A 14882-nucleotide genomic window follows, 5' to 3' on the forward strand; every position below is an offset into this window, starting at 1 on the left:
TATCTTTCCTTAGGTAAGGGGACCAAAACAGTTCACAGTAGTCTAGGTGTAGTTGAATGAATGCTTTGTATAGTTTTCGCAAGACTACACTATTTTTATGCTCTATTCCCTTTGAAATAAAGGCCAAATTTCCATTTGCCTTCCCTATTACCTGCTGAACTTGTGTGCTAGTTTTTTGTGATTCAAGCACGAGGACCCCCAAATCCCTCTGCTGCAGCTTTCTGCAGTCTTTCTCCAGTTAAATAATATTCAGGTCCTCTATTCTTCCTGCCAAAATGCATAACCTTACATTTTCCTACATTATATTCCAATTGCCAAGTTTTTGCCCACTCACTTATCCCTCTGTAGATTCTTTGTGTTATCCTCACCACTTGCCTTCCCACCTATTTTTGTGTCATCCAGAAACTTGGCGATAGTACATTCACTTCCCTCATTTAAGTCATTAATATATATTGTAAATAATTGTGGCCCCAGCACTGATCCCTCTGGCACTCCACTAGTTACAGGTTGCCATCCTGAAATGCCCCCCATATCCCAGCTCTCTGTCTTCTATTGGTTAGCCAATCCTCTATCCATGCTAATATACTGCCCCCAACACCATGGACTCTTATTAAGTAGCTTCCAGTGTGGTACCTTATCGAACATCTTTCAAAAATCCAAATATATTACATCCACTACTTCCCCTTTATCCATCCTGCTTGTTACCTCCTCAAAGAATTCTTATAAATTTGTTAAGCATGATTTCCCCTTCATGAAGCCATGCTGACTCTGCTTGATTATATTATGCATTTCTAAACGCTCTGCTATTACATCCTTTATAATAGACTCTAACATTTTCCCAATGACAGATGTTAAGCTAACTGGCCTATAGTTACCTGTTTTTTGTTTCCCTTTTTGAATAAGGGTGTTACATTGGCAGTTTTCCAATCTTCTGGGACTTTTCCAGAATCTAAAAATTCTTGGAAGATTACTACCAGGGCATCCACTATCTCTGTAGCTATTTTTTTTAATATCCTAGGATGCAAGCTATCAGGTCCGGGGATTTATCGGCCTTTATCCCCAATAGTTTCCCTAGTACTTTTTCTCTAGTGATAGTTATTATATTTACTTCCTCCACCCGTTTTGCCCCTTGATTATTTAGTATTTTTGGAATGCTATTAGTGTCTTCTATCGTCAAGACTGATGCAAAGTATTTATTCAACTCCTCTTCCATTTCCTGGTTCCCCATTATTATTTCCCCAGCCTCGTTCTCTAAGGGGCCTATGTTCACTTTGGCCTCTCTCTTCCTTTTTCTATATTTAAAGAAGCTCTTACTGTCTGTTTTTATATTACATGCTAGTTTACTCTCAAAGTTTATTTTCTCTCTCTTTATCATTTTATTTTTGGTCATCTTTTGTTGGTTTTTAAAACTTGCCCAATCCTCTGGGTTACCACTAATCTTTGCCACATTGTATGTTTTTTTCTTTCAATTTGATACTATCCTTAACTTCCTTGGTCAACCATGGTTGGTTTACCCCTTCCTAGAATCTTTCTTTCTCACTGGGATATATCTTTGTTGTGAGTCATGAACTATTTTCTTAAATCTCTGCCATTGTTCATCAGCCGCCCTTTCTACTAAACTCCTTTCCCAGTCCACTCCAGCCAACTGTGCCCTCATTCCTTTGTAATTACTCTTATTTAAGTTTCACACAGTTGTTTCCGACCCAAGTTTCTCACTCTCAAACTGAATGCTATTTTCTACCATGTTATGGTCACTGTTTCCTAGAGGATCTTTTACTCTGAGATCATTTATTAAACCTGCCTCATTACCAGATCCAAAGTAGCCAGATCTCTGGTTGGATCCACAACATATTGTTCTAGGAAACTATCCTGAATACACTCTATGAATTCTTGATCGTGGCTACCTCTGCCAATTTGATTTTCCCAATCTACATGAAGATTAAAGACACCCATGATTAATGTACTGCCTTTTTTACATGCCTTCATTATCTCCTGATTTGTTCTCTGTCCTACAGTACACAAGAAGATCAGCCATGACCTTATTGAATGGCAGAGCAGGCTCGAGGAGCCAAATGGTCTACTCCTGTTCCTATTTCTTATGTTCTTATGTATAGCTACTATTAGGAGGCTGATGGACTACCCCCATCAATGACTTATTCCCCTTGTTATTTCTTACCTCCACCCATATGAATTCTACATTTTCTGATCCAAGACCATTTCTTGCTATCATACTTATTCCATCTCGTACTAAGAAACAAAGATCATACCCATTAAGCTTTATTTGTGCTATTAATTCATTTATTTCGTTCCGAGTACTACGTGTATTTAAATAAAGAGCCATTAATTTTGCCTTTTGACCATTTTTTCCACCTTTGGCCCTATTTGCTGCTTTTTTTAAATGTTTGTGCACTCTGTCCCTTCCTGTCACACTGTAGGTATCATTAGCTAAGTAGCTGCCCTGCAATGCTGCCATATCCTTTTGCTTTGTAAGCCTACATATCCCCTCTCCAAAACCCTCCGCACCCACTCCACCTCCCCCCCCCACCTCCCCATTTACAAAAAGAAATAGGGTTTAGTCAAAAGTGCTTGTTTTACTCACTTGTTACAGTAAAAGTTTTAACACATGAAATCTTATGTAATCTTTCAGCTATTAACTGAAGTTCAAATCTTTTTTTTAAGTTATTGGTCTCTAAGGTGATTGTAACAAATGTTAACTGAGCCCTACTACACTTAATGAGTCTTGTAACATTACCAGCACTACACCATCTCTGTGCTCAGTGCTTTTGGAATGTTGTAGCCACTCGTCATTTTAATACGTAATAAAATGGTTTGGCAGGTTTAGTGCTAAAGATCTGAATTTCCTATAGATAATTGTATCTCCCCAAATTATTAAACTATACAAAAGAAACTCTGCCTCACCATCCCAACCAGGCCAGTAGACATTGAGGGAAGGAACAACAGCCCTTATTGCACTTGGGGTGAGCAAATAGCAAACACTTACCATCCTGACTTGGAAATATATCACTCTTCCTTCACTGTCGCTGGGTTAGAATCCTGGAACTCCCTCCCTAACAGCACTGTGGGTGTACCTACATGACATGGACTGCAGCAGTTCAAGAAGGATGCTCACCACCACCTTCTCAAGGGCAATTAGGGATGGGCAATAAATGCTGGCCCAGCCAGTGATGCCCACATCCCATAAATGAATAAAGGAAAATACAATGAATGATTACACTTGCCCATTTCTTCTACCTATTACAGTCAGGGTCTCAGCCCAGTAATTCCAGGACTGACCAGCTACAGTACCAAATTCCTACAGACAGACCAAAAGCTGCAAATATGTCTCAAACGAACTTCAGTTCTCCAAACATGGGCTTCCAAATTCAAGGCACTATCGTTGAAAAGCCCAATTTTAAGAAATCATAGATTAGAATCTGCTGTGTCCCCACATCTCATGTTTGTACATGAAGATCAGAGTATCCCAAACAACCACATTACACAGCCTGCCCTTTATTTCTTTACAGAAAGAAAAACAACAGGAGTACAGAAATAACAACACTATCACCCTGGAAAGATGTCTGCAACTGCTTGAAGATCCCTATTATGGAACAATGGCTAACTACCAGATGCATTTATCTAATGAAGGTAGCAGTAGGCTTGCCAAGTACCTTGATAGAGATCGGCTTATGCACATCCAACAACTGGCCGGTAAATACCACTTTACTCAACATGAATTTATATAAGTGTGTAAAAAGCTTCAAAAAGTATGTAAAAAGAAAAAGATTAGTGAAGACAAATGTAGGCCCCTTACAGTTCAAAACAGGAGAATTTATAATAGGGCACAAGGAAATGGCAGAATAATTAAACAACTACTTTAGTTTTGTCTTCACAGAGGAAGACACAAATAACTTCCCAGAAATACTAGGGAATCAAGGGTCTATTGAGAAGGACGAATTGAAGGAAATCACTATTATTAAAACAATAGTGCTGGAGAAATTAATGGGACTGAAAACCGATAAATCCCCACAGTCCGATAATCTACACCCCAGGGTACTAAAGAAGGTGGCCATGGAAATAGTGGATGGATTAATTGTCATCTTCCGACATTCTGCAGATTCTGGATCAGTCTTGGCAGATTGGAGAGTGGCAAATGTAACCCCACTTTTTAAAAAAGAAGGGAGGAAGAAAACAGTGAATTACAGATCGGTTAGCCTAATATCAGTACCAGGGAAAATGCTAGAGTCTATTATAAAGGATGTGATAACAGGACAGTTAGAAAATATCAACGGAATTAGACAATGTCAACATAGATTTATGAAAGGGAAATCACGTTTGACAAACCTACTGGAGTTTTTTGAGAAAATAACTAACAGAATAGATTAGGGAGAACCATATCCATTGGTTCTCAATAGCATGGATTGAGAATTGGTTAGCAGACAGGAAACAGAGAGTAGGAATAAATGGGACTTTTTCAGAATGGCAGGTGGTGACTAGTGGGGTACCGCAGGGATCAGTGCTTGGGCCCCAGTTATTCACAATCTACGTCAATAATTTGGATGAGGGAACCAAATGTGATATTTCCAAGTTTGCTGATGACACGAAACTTGGTGAGAATAAGAGTGGCGAGGAAGATGTTAAGAGGCTTCATGGCAATTTAGACAGGCTGAGTGAGTGGGCAAATACACTGCAGAATGCCGTATAACATGGATAAATGTGAAGTTATTCTCTTCAGTAGGAAAAACTGGATGTCAGAGTAAATGGTGATAGATTGGGAAATGTTGATGTACAAAGGGACCTGGGTGTCCTTGTACACCAATCACTGAAAGCAAGCATGCAGGTGCAGTAAGCAGTTAGGAAGGGCAAATGGTATGTTGGCCTTCATTGTGAGAGGACTTGTGTACAGGATCAAGGATGTCTTATTGCAGCTGTACAGGGCCCTGGTGAGATCACACCTGGAATATTGTGTGCAGTTTTAGTCTCCTTACCTAAGAAAGGATATACTTTCCATCGAGGGATTACAGCGAAGGTCCACCACATTGATTCTTGGGGTGGCAGGATTGTCATATGAGATAGAAACTAGGAGCAGGACTAGGCCATTCGGCCCTTCGAGTCTGCTCCGCCATTCATTATGATCATGGCTGATCATCCAACTCAATAACCTGCTCCCGCTTTCTCCCCATGTCCTTTGATCCCTTTCACCCCGAGCTATATCTAACTCCTTCTTGAAAACATACAATGTTTTAGTCTCAACTACTTGAGTATCGAATTCCACAGGCTCACCACTCTATAGGTGAAGAAATTTCTCCTCATCTCAGTCCTAAATGGTCTACCCCATATCCTCAGACTGTGACCCCTGGTTCTGGACTCCCCACCATCGGGAACATCCTTCCTGCATCTACCCTGTCAAGTCCTGTTCGAATTCTATAGGTTTCTATGAGATCCCCCCTCACTCTTCTGAACTCCAGCGAATATAATCCTAATCGACTCAATCTCTCTTCATATGTCAGTCCCGCCATCCCAGGAATCAGTCAGGTAAACCTTTGCTGCACTACCTCTATAGCAAGTACATCCTTCCTCAGATAAGGTGACAAAAACTGCACAGAATATTCCAGATGTGGTCTCACCAAGGCCCTGTACAATTGCAGCAAGACATCCCTGTTCCTGTACTCGAATCCTGTACAATTGCAGCAAGACATCCCTGTTCCTGGACTCGAATCCTCTCGCTATGAAGGCCAACATACCATTTGCCAGGGCCCCAGCTATGCCTGTCTCTTTATGGGGTATGTGGAACATTCCTTGTTCCAGTCCTACTCCGGCCCCCTTCCACAACTCTTTCTCCGGTACATCGATGATTACTTCGGTGCTGCTTCATGCTCTCGTCAGGACTTGGAAAAATTTATTAATTTTGCTTCCAATCTCCACCCCTCCATCATTTTCACATGGTCCATCTCTGACACTTTCCTTCCTTGACCTCTCTGTCTCAATCTCTGGTGATAGACTGTCCACCAATATCCATTACAAACCTACCGACTCCCACAGCTACCTTGACTACAGCTCCTCACACCCCGCTTCCTGTAAGGACTCTATCCAATTCTTTCAGTTCCTTCGCTTCCGTTGCATCTGTTCCAATGATGCTACCTTCAAAAATAGTTCCTCTGACATGTCCTCCTTCTTCCTTAACCGAGGTTTTCCACCCACGGTCGTTGACAGGGCCCTCAACCATGTCCGGCCCATCTCCCGCGCATCCGCCCTCATGCCTTCTCCTCCCTCCCAGAAACATGATAAGATCCCCCTTGTCCTCACTTATCACCCCACCAGTCTCCGCATTCAAAGGATCATCCTCCACCATTTCCGCCAACTCCAGCATGATGCCACCACCAAACACATCTTCCCTTTACCCCCCCATCGGCATTCCGTAGGGATCATTCCCTCCGGGACACCCTGGTCCACTCCTCCATCACCCCCTACTCCTCAACCCCCTCCTATGGCACCACCCCATGCCCATGCAAAAGATGCAACACCTGCCCCTTCACTTCCTCTCTCCTCACCGTCCAAGGGCCCAAACACTCCTTTCAAGTGAAGCAGCATTTCACTTGCATTTCCCCCAACTTAGTCTACTGCATTCGTTGCTCCCAATGTGGTCTCCTCTACATTGGACGACCGCTTTGCAGAACACCTGCGGTCTGTCCGCAAGAATGACCCAAACCTCCCTGTCGCTTGCCATTTTAACACTCCACCCTGCTCTCTTGCCCACATGTCTGTGCTTGGCTTGCTGCATTGTTCCAGTGAAGCCCAACGCAAACTGGAGGAACAACACCTCATCTTCCGACTAGGCACTTTACAGCCTTCCGGACTGAATATTGAATTCAACAACTTTAGGTCTTGAGCTCCCTCCTCCATCCCCACCCCCTTTCTGTTTCCCCCTTCCTTTTGTTTTTTCCAATAGATTATATAGATTTTTCTTTTCCCACCTATTTCCATTATTTTTAAATATTTTAAAATCCTTTATGCTCCCCCCACCCCCACTAGAGCTATACCTTGAGTGCCCTACCATCCATTCTTAATTAGCACATTCGTTTAGATAATATCACCAACTTTAACACCTATGTGTTCTTTTATTCTGTTGTTTGTGACATCTTTTGATGATCTGCTTCTATCACTGCTTGTTTGTCCGTACAACCACACCAACCCCCTCCACTTCTCTCTCTCTCCCCCCACCCAAACCCCTCCCCCCGCCCCTCACACACACACACACCTTAAACCAGCTAATATATTTCACCCCTTTCTTGGACTCACTCAAGTTCTGTCGAAGGGTCATGAGGACTCAAAACGTCAACTCTTTTCTTCTCCACCGATGCTGCCAGACCTGCTGAGTTTTTCCAGTTAATTCTGTTTTTGTTTTACCATTTGCCACCTTTACTGCCTGCTGCACCTGCATGTGACTTCAGCGGCTGGTGTACAAGGACTCCCAGGTCTCGTTGCACATTCCCTTCTCTCAATTTATAGCCATTCAGATAATAATCTGCCTTCCTGTTTTTGCTACCAAAATGGATAACCCTACATTTATCCACATTACACTGCATCTGCCATGCATTTGCCCACTCACTCAGCTTGTCCAAATCACACTGAAGCATCTCTGCATCCTCCTCACAGCTCACCCTCCCACCCAGCTTTGTGTCATCTGCAAATTTGGAGATATTATATTTAATTCCCTCATCTAAATCATTAATATATTTTGTGAATAACTGGGGTCCCAGCACCAATCCCTGCGGTACCCCACTAGTCACTGCCTGCCATTTGGAAAAAGACCCGATTATTCCTACTCTTTGTTTCTTGTCTGCCAACCAGTTTTCTCTCCATCTCAATATGCTACCCCCAATCCCATGTGCTTTAATTTTACACACCAATCTCTTATGTGGGACTTTGTCGAAAGCCTTCTGAAAGTCCAAATAAACCACATCCACTGGCTCCCCCTCATCAACTCTACTACTTACATCCTTGAAAAATTCCAGTAGAATTGTCAAGCATGATTTCCCTTTCGTAAATCCATGCTGACTCTGTCTGATTCTGCCACTGTATTCCACGTGCTCTTTTAAAACAGACTCTAAAATTTTCCCCACTACCGATGTCAGGCTGACTGGTCTATAATTCCCTGTTTTCTCTCTACCTCCCTTTTTAAATAGTGGGGTTACATTAGCTACCCTCCAATCTGTAGGAACTGTTCCAGAGTCTATCAAATCTCAGAAGATGACCACCAATGCATCCACTATTTCTAAGGCCACTTCCTCAAGTACTCTGGGATGTAGGTTATCAGGCCCTGGGGATTTATCAGCCTTCAATCCCATCAATTTCCCCAACACCATTTCCCTACTAATACTGATTTCTTTCATTTCCTCCCTCTCACTAAACCCTGTGTTCCCCAACTTTTCTGGTATGTTATTTGTGTCCTCCTTTGTGAAGACAGAACCAAAGTATGTGTTTAGTTGGTCAGCCATTTCTTTGTTCCCCATTATAAATTCCCCTGTTTCAGACTGTAAGGGATCTACATTTGTCTTCACCAATCTTTTTCTCCTCACATACCTATAGAAACTTTTACAGTCAGTTTTTATGTTCCCTGCAAGCTTACTCTCGTACTCTATTTTCCCCTTCTTAATCAATCACTTGGTCCCCCTTTGCTGAATTCTAAAGTGCTCCCAATCCTCAGGTCTGTTGTTTTTTCTAGCCAATTTGTATGCCTCTTCCTTGCATCTAATACTATCCATAATTTCCCTTGTAAGCCATGGTTTGGCCACCTTTCCTGTTTTACTTTTGCACCAAACAGGAATAAACAATTGTTGCAGTTCACCCATGCACCCTATGAACGTTTGCCATTGCCTATCCACCATCATCCCTTTAAGTAACATTTCCCAGGCCATCGTAGCCAACTCGTGCCTCATACCATTGTAGTTCCTTTATTAAGATTCAGGATCCAAGTCTCAGAATCAAATATGTCACTCTCCATCTTGATGAAGAATTCTATCATACTTTTGTTGCTAATCTCCAAAGGGCCTCGCACAACTAGATTGCCAATTATTCCTTTCTCATTACACAATACCCAGTCGAGGATGGCCTGTTCTCTCGTTGGCTCCTCAATATATTGGTTCAGAAAACCATCCCGTATACACTCCAGGAATTCCTCCTCTACAGTATTGTTACTAATTTGATTTGCCCAATCTATATACATATTAAAGTCACCCATAATTACTTTATTACATGCGTCTCTAATTTCCTGTTTAATGCCATTCCCAACATCACCACTACAGTTTGGGGGTCTATATACAATCCCCACTAATGTTTTTTGCCCCTTAGTGTTTCTCAGCTCTACCCATATAGATTCTGCATCATCGGAGCTAATATCCTTCCTCACTATTGCGTTAATTTCCTCTTTAACCAGCAATGTAACTCCACCACCTTTTCCTTTTTTTCTATCCATCCTAAATATTGAATACCCCTGGATGTTCAGTTCCCATCTCTGATCACCCTGCAGCCATGTCTCCATAATCCTGACTATATCATACCTGTTTACATCTATTTGTGTGGTTAATTCATCCACTTTATTGTGAATGCTCCTCGTGTTAAGGCACAAAGACTTAAGGCTTGTCTTTTTAACATTACTTGTCCCATTCCCACTATTTTTCACTGGGGCCCTGTTTGATTCTTGCCCTTGATTTCTCTGACTATCACTTTTCTTATTCCCCTTTTTGTCTTTTGTTCTTGTCCTTGATTCCCCTTCCTCTGACTCCTCGCACAGGTTCCCATCCCCCTGCCATTTTAGTTTAAACCCTCCCCAACCACTCCAGCAAATGTTCCCCTGAGGACATCAGTCCCAGTCCTGCCCAGGTATAACCCGTCCAGTTTGTACGGGTCCCACCTCCCCCCAGAACCGATCCCAATGTCCCCTCTGAAACCCTCCCCCTCACACCATCTCTTCAGACATGTATTCATCCGATATATCCTGCTATTTCTACTCTGACTGGCATGTGGCACTGGTAGTAATCCTGAGATCACTATCTTTGAGGTCCTACTTTTCAACTTACTTCCTAACTCCCTGTATTCTGCTTTTAGGACCTCATCCCTTTTTTACCTATGTTGTTTGTACCAATGTGTACCACGACCACTGGCTGTTCACCCTCCACCTTCAGAATGTCTTTTGGCTGCTCTGAGACATCCTTGACCCTAGCACCAGAGAGGACATATACCATCCTCGAGTCTTGTTTGCAGCCACAGAAACACCTTTCTATTCCCCTTACAATTGAATCCACTACAACTATTGCATTCCCACACTTTTTACTCCACCCCTGTGTAGCAGAGGCAACCGCGGTGCAACGAATTTGGCTGTTGCTACTTTCCCTGAGAGGCCATTCCCCCAACAGTATCCAAAGCAGAATATCTGTTTTACAGTGGAATAGCCACAGGAGATTCCTGCACTGCCTGCCTAGTCCTCTTACTTTGCCTGGTGGTCACCCATTCCCTTCCAGCCTGTGGACTCTTAGCCTGTGGTCTTAGATTGGGCTGACTGTATATTCACTGGAGTTTAGCAGAATGAGAGGGATCTCATTTAAACGTATAAAATTCTGACAGGGCTGGACAGACTGGATGCAGGCATGATGTTTTGTCTGCCTAGGAGGTCTAGAACAAGGGGTCACAGTCTCAGGATACGGTGTAGGCCATTTACGATTGAGATGAGGAGAAACTTCTTCACTCAGAGGGTGGTGAGGTAGGGCAGGAAAGAAAGGAGGAGGGGATTAAGGAGAATGTAACAGTGCTGGAGAGATGATGCCTTCAGGGTCAAGGACAGGATTTATTTGGATAGAACTAAGAAACAAAAGACGTGCCATTATATTTCTGGGTGTATTCTAGACTGCACCAACTAATAGGAAAAATTTGGAGGAAAGAAATTGCAAGGAAATTACAGAGAGGTGTAAGAATTACTGAGTAATTATAATGAGGGATTTTACTTATCCTATTATAGAGTAGGATAGTCATAGTATAAAGGGAAGACAAGGGCAAGAGATTCTAGAGTGTATTCAGGAGAATTTGCTACACCAGTATGTTTCCAGTCCAATGAGGAAAGAGGCTTTGCTGGATTTGGTTCTGCAGATGAGGTGGATCAAATGGTGTCACTCGGGGAACACTGTATCATAAGCTTTAGGATAGCTATGGAAAAGTACAAGGAGAAATACAGAGTAAATGTAATTAATTGGGGGAGGGCCAATTTCAGTGGGGTGAAAGGGGATCTGGTCCAGGTAAATTGGAATCAAAGATTGGCAGTCAAAACTATAATTGTTCAATCGGGTGTCTTTCAAAAGGAGATAGTTTGGGTATGGTCAAGGTACATTCCCAGGAAGGGGAAAAGTAGGGGGAACAAATCCAGAGTTCCCTGGATGACAAAAGAGATGGATAATAAAATGAAACAGAAAAGGGATGCATGTGACAGATGTCAGGTAGATAATACAATTGAAAATCAGGCTGAACAAAGAAGGTTCCGAGGGGAAGTGAAAAGCAAATGAGAGAAGCAAAGGGGAAATATGAGAAGAGACTAGCAGCTAACGTAAAAGGAAATTCAAAGTATGTTATAGGCATATAAATAGTAAAAGGGTGCTAAAAGGAGGGCTGGGGCTGATTAGCAAACAAAAAGGGGATTTACGCATGGAGGCAGGCAGGGGCATGGCTGAGGTACAAAACGAGTCCACAAGCATGACCCAGACCTCCCTGTCGCTTGCCATTTTAACACTCCACCCTGCTCTCTTGCCCACATGTCTGTCCTTGGCCTGCTGCATTGTTCCAGTGAAGCCCAACGCAAACTGGAGGAACAGCACCTCATCTTCCGACTAGGCACTTTACAGCCTTCCGGACTGAATATTGAGTTCAACAACTTTAGATCATGAACTCTCTCCTCCACCCCCACCCCCTTTCCGATTCCCCCCCTTTTTTTTCCAATAATTTATATAGATTTTTCTTTTCCCACCTACTTCCATTATTTTTAAATATATTTCCATCCATTGTTTTATCTCTACTTTTTAGCCTTTTTCGATTCCTTCCCCCCACCCCACCCCCACTAGGGCTATCTGTACCTTGCTTATCCTGCTTTCTACCCTTAATTAGCACATTCCTTAGATAATATCACCACCTTCAACACCCCTTTGTCCTTTTGTCTGTGACATCTTTTGGTTATCTCCACCTATCACTGGCCCTCTATCCAGCTCTACTTGTCCCACCCCCACCCCTTAAACCAGCTTATATTTCACCTCTCTTCTATTTTTACTTAGTTCTGTTGAAGGGTCATTCGGACTCGAAACGTTAACTGTGTTCCTCTCTGCAGATGCTGCCAGACCTGCTGAGTTTTTCCAGGTATTTTTGATTTTGTACAAAATGAGTAGTTTACATCTGTCTTTCCTAAGGAAGAAGGTTCTGCCCAAGTCATAGTGAATAAGACGGTAGTTATGACACTGGATGGGCTAAAAATCGATAATGAGGAGGTATTATAAAGGCTGGCTGTGCTTAAAGTTCACTGGTCACCAAGACTGGATGAGATACATTCAAGGACGGGCAGTGGCACAGTGGTAATGTCACAGGACTAGTCATCTAGAGGAAAAAAGCAAAAAAACTGCGGATGCTGGAAATCCAAAACAAAAATAAAAATACCTGGAAAAACGCAGCAGGTCTGGCAGCATCTGCGGAGAGGGACCCAGTTAACGTTTCAAGTCCATATGACTCTTCAACAGAACTAAGTAAAAATAGAAGAGAGGTGAAATATAAGCTGGTTTAAGGGGGGGGGGGGGGGGGGGGTTATATTTCACCTCCGTTCTATTTTTACTTAGTTCTGTTGAAGAGTCATACAGACTCAAAAAGTTAACTGTGTTCCTCTCCGCAGATGCTGCCAGACCTGCTGAGTTTTTCCAGGTATTTTTATTTTTGTTTTATAATCTAGAAGCCTAGGCTAATACTCTGAGGGCATGGGTTCAAATCCCACCATGGCAGCTGGTGGAATTTAAATTCAATTAATAAATCTAGAATTGAATGTTAGTCTCAAAAATGGTGACCATGAAACTGTTGTTTTAAAAACCCATCTAGTTTATTAATGCCATTTAGGGAAGGAAATCTGCTGATCTTACCTGGTCTGTGATTCCAGACCCACAGCGATGTGGTTGGCTCTTAAATGGCACAGCTCAGTTGTATCAAACCGCTACAAAGTGGAATTCTCTTCCCCAGAGAGCAACAGAGGCTGAACCATTGAATATATTCAAGGTGGACAGGAAAGTAGAGTTAAGGACATAATCAGATCAGCCATGATCTTATTGGTTGAGCATGCTTGATGGGCCGAATGGCCTACTCCTGCTCCTAGTTCTTGTGGCCATAATTTTCCAATGCTCCAGGGGTTGTGCAAGAGGACAGACAAATTGCAAATATTATCCTACACACTTGTTCAAAAAAGTAAGGATAAGCCAATCAACTACCAACCAGTCAGTCTGACCTTGGTGATACAAAGCTTTTAGAAATGATAATTTGGAAGAAAATTGACAGTTGGACAAAATGGACTAATTAAGGAAAGCCATGAAACTCAGCACAGATTTGTTAAAGGCAAATCATGTTTAACTAAATGCTTGAGTTTTTGATAAGGCAACGGGATTGATGAGGGTACTATGATTGGTATGGTGGACTTCCAAAAGGCCTATGTAAAAAAAGGGACAGTACCACCATGAATAAAAAATTGGCTGAGTGACATGAAACAAAGGATAGTAGTAAATAGTAATTTCAGACTGGAAGAAGGTATATAGTGGGTTACCAGGGGTCAGTGTTAGGACCCATTTTTCTTGATATATACTTGGGTGTAAAGGGCACAAGTTCAAAATTTGCTGATGACACAAAACTTGGAAGTATTGTGAACTGTGTTGAGGATAGTAATAAACTTCAAGAATAAATCACCAGGCTGGAGAAGTGGCAGATAAAAGTGAATGCAGAGAAGTGTGAATTGATTCATTTTGATAGAAAGATGAGGAGATGCAATATAAAACAAAGGATATAATTCTAAGGGGGTGCAGGGGCAAAGGGAGTTGGGGGCATATGTGCACAAATCATTCAAAGTCGTAGCTAGGGCAGGTTAAGAATTGGTTAATAAAGCATACAGGATCCTGGACTTCATAAATAGCAGCATGGAGTACAAAATCAAATAAATTAGGAATAAAAGCAAAATGTTGCAGATGCTGAAAATCTGAATAAAACAACATGCTGGAAATAATCGACAAGTCTGGCAGCATCTGTGAAGATAGAAAGAGCGATATAATGTTTCAAGTCAAATATGACTCTTTGGTTCTGAAGAACTCATATTCAATTTGAAATGTTAACTCTGTTTCTCTCTTCACAAGTGCTGCCAGACCTGATGATTATTTTCAGCACTTTCTGAAGCTACGATAAACCTGTATAAAATGCTGGTTCAGTCTCAACTGGTGTCGTGTCCAGCTCTGGGCACCACACTTTAGATGCATGTGTCAGTTCTAGAAAGGGTGCAGAAGATTCACGAGGATGGTTCCAAGGATGAGGGACCTCAGTTATGGGGAAGTTTGGAGACGTTCTCTTAGAAGAGATTAGAAATTTTGATAGAGGCATTTAAAGTCATGGGGGGGGGTGGACAGAGGGAGAAACTTTATTGAGAGAAGGGTTGAGAGCTAAAGAACACAGACTTAAAGCGGTTGGCAAATAGGAGTAATGGCATCATGAGGAAAAACTTTTTCATGCTGCTAGTGGGTAGGATTTGGAATGGACTGTCTGAATGTGTGCTGGAAGCAGATTCAAGCGAGGTTTCCCAAAGAGAATTGGATAATTACCTGAACAGAGAGAAAAAG

This window comes from Carcharodon carcharias, chromosome 4 (genome assembly GCF_017639515.1).
Source record: "Carcharodon carcharias isolate sCarCar2 chromosome 4, sCarCar2.pri, whole genome shotgun sequence".
In the NCBI taxonomy this organism is placed as follows: Eukaryota; Metazoa; Chordata; class Chondrichthyes; order Lamniformes; family Lamnidae; genus Carcharodon; species Carcharodon carcharias.